Genomic DNA, 2,852 nt, shown 5'->3' on the forward strand with positions numbered 1-2,852 from the left:
AATATGAATGTGAATGAATGAACAAGTCCATCTCCCCGGAAACGGCGCTATAAACTTGTAATGCTAAAAATGGATTCCTTGTTATGCATGCACTATGATGATAGATAAACAGAATTTCTACGTGCGATACTACGTCTAAGTAGATGCGTTGTTAATGATATGTTCGTTGTATGCGATGTAGTAGTGCTTGTCACAAGTTTCCTTACACTGAAACCAAGTATAATTCCAACACAAGTTTCTGAGACTAATCCGAGGTCGAACACAGGGATTGTTTTCGTTAATGCGTTACTTATGTGATACATGCGGCTGGTTTTTACAATGAATAAAGAATGTTGATTTATATAGAAATGTAAATTGTGGTGAAAGTAAAAATTGCGTTGATAAAATAAAATCCTAAACTAATATGATAAAAGATACAAGATACATGATACACGATACTGAGGTCGAGAACTGACTGTGAAGTTGTACAAAGATTCGATGTATTCGATGGCAAGTCTTTATGAATGAATCAGAAAGAGAAAGAGCAAATAGTAAAAACAACGCATGTTTGTCAATTGCGTTAAAGATGCAACTAAGGTTTCGCTTTCCCTTGGTGTATACCTCTCGGTGATTGGCCACGTTCCCATATCTCTATGGTGAAACAGGGATGAACGTGATGAATGCAAGTTTGTTTCCATCTTTGGAAATCCTTCTTGCTTTAGTTAACGCATTCTTCCAACCTTCTCTTGATAAGCGGAATAACATCTTCATTTCTGCTCTCACAGGTGAAGATGCCTTCTAGCATGCTTTAGCTAATCTTAATTATTTCCTTAACACAAATTAACTCACTCGCTTAATTCTTGCTATTTACCCATAGGATTAAGAATACATCATGGGAAAATGGATTATGGATGTACGGAAAGAGACAAAGAGATGACAATGGAAATTATCATAACATTTAATACTAAAATTAAGCGTCTGATACATGTTGTGAATGAAAGAGTAAAGAAGGTGAATACAAATGATGAAATAGAGATTACAAACAAATACAGAAGGAGTGTCAACGTCTTGACACAGATTCCGAAGGGATATTGTGCTTGCTGGCATGTGCAAGTAATGGAAAGGAAAGCTTCCCTCTCAGGCTTGCTTTCCTAGTAGAATTGACCTTCGCACAAAGCTTCAACTACGGGGATTGAAAGGATTCTCTACTCAGAGACTCACCTCTCGGCCTTGTCTCGTGGTTCTTCTGGATCTACTCTGTAAGTCGCTTCAGACCAGTATCTCTCCCATAATCAGTATATGCACGTCTCTATGTATTCATGTATATCTTTTAGTGAATTTGCATAAGCTATTTATAGGTGAGGCTTGGCTCTTTGAATGTGTGGTCCCCACTGTATGGTTATGGTAGTTCCTAAAATGGGGGAGTGAATATTCCATGCGTTGGCTCTTTGTTCTCGATTGATGGGCGCAATGCGACGTAGATGCGTTGTTTATTTTATCTTTGAGCCATGAACGCATGCGGTGATTGATTTCCTGCAAAACAGAAACTGAAACATTCTATTCTACCATTGCAATGGTGTTAGTGGGTGTATTGGCGAAATTTTAAAAATTTCGCATTTCTTAGCCAATTTCTATACTATCGACGCAACTTTTCTTTCTTTTAGCTGCAATATCTAAATAAAACAGTATAAATATCTCGTATTTCTACAAGTTATCAATGATCCACTTGTATATGTTATATACATACTTAAGTTTACCTACAATAACCATGAAGCTTTGTTTATTGGATATGAGTAAATGCAAAATAAAATAACTCTTATTTTATTCATAACAATGTGTACAATGTTTACAAACTATGAGATTCTTGGAGAATTAGGACACCAATCCCAACAATCTCCCACTTTTCCCAATGCCTCGAGAGACTAATGTACAATACATGAAAAATACAAGTACAATATACAATAAACTAGGGCATACTCTATTCCCAGTATAGTTTCCCACTTGCCCTAGACAAAATGCTGTATGTTCCGTAGACCCAGATTCTCCAAATGACCCTCGAACACTTTAGCCGTGGGAGCCTTTGTAAACAGATCAGCAACGTTGTGCTCTGACGCAATCGTCGTGACTATCACATCACCGTGATGCACAATCTCCCTGATCAAGTGATATTTCTGTTCTATATGCTTACCTCTACGATGACTCCGAGGTTCCCTCGAATTTAGCCCCACTATTATCACAATAGAGACTGATCGACAAAGACATATTTGGAACAACTTCCAAAGTTGTAAGGAATTTCCTCAGCCAAACAACTTCCTTAGTTGCTTCAAAAGCGGCTATATATTCAGCTTCCATAGTGGAGTCCGTGATGCATCTTTGCTTGATGCTGCGCCACAATACAGCCCCTCCATTCAGAGTGAACACTAACCCCGATGTTGATTTACGAGAATCTCTATCAGTCTGAAAGTCAGAGTCTGTGTATCCTATAAGGATCAAATCCTTATCTCTATACATGAGCATGTAGTCCCTTATTCTCCAAAGATACTTGATGATCGTTTTGACCGCCGTCCAATGATCTAATCCTGGATTGGACTGATAACGACTGATAATTCCTACTGCATAGCAAATACAGGTCTGGTACATAACATTGCATACATTAGCTTCCAAAAACTGAAGCTTTGGGAATCTGTCTTATCTCCTCAACCTCTTGAGGTGTCTTTGAAAATTGATACTTAGCAAAACGATTCCATGCCTAAAGGGTAATAAATCCCTCTTGGAATCCTGCATCCTGTATCTGATCAACATTTGATCGATGTACGATGCATGAGACAAGGCCTCTTATTCTTACGATCCCAAATGATCTGGATTTCTAGAAC

Source organism: Benincasa hispida, chromosome 3 (genome assembly GCF_009727055.1).
Source record: "Benincasa hispida cultivar B227 chromosome 3, ASM972705v1, whole genome shotgun sequence".
NCBI classification, from domain to species: domain Eukaryota; kingdom Viridiplantae; phylum Streptophyta; class Magnoliopsida; order Cucurbitales; family Cucurbitaceae; genus Benincasa; species Benincasa hispida.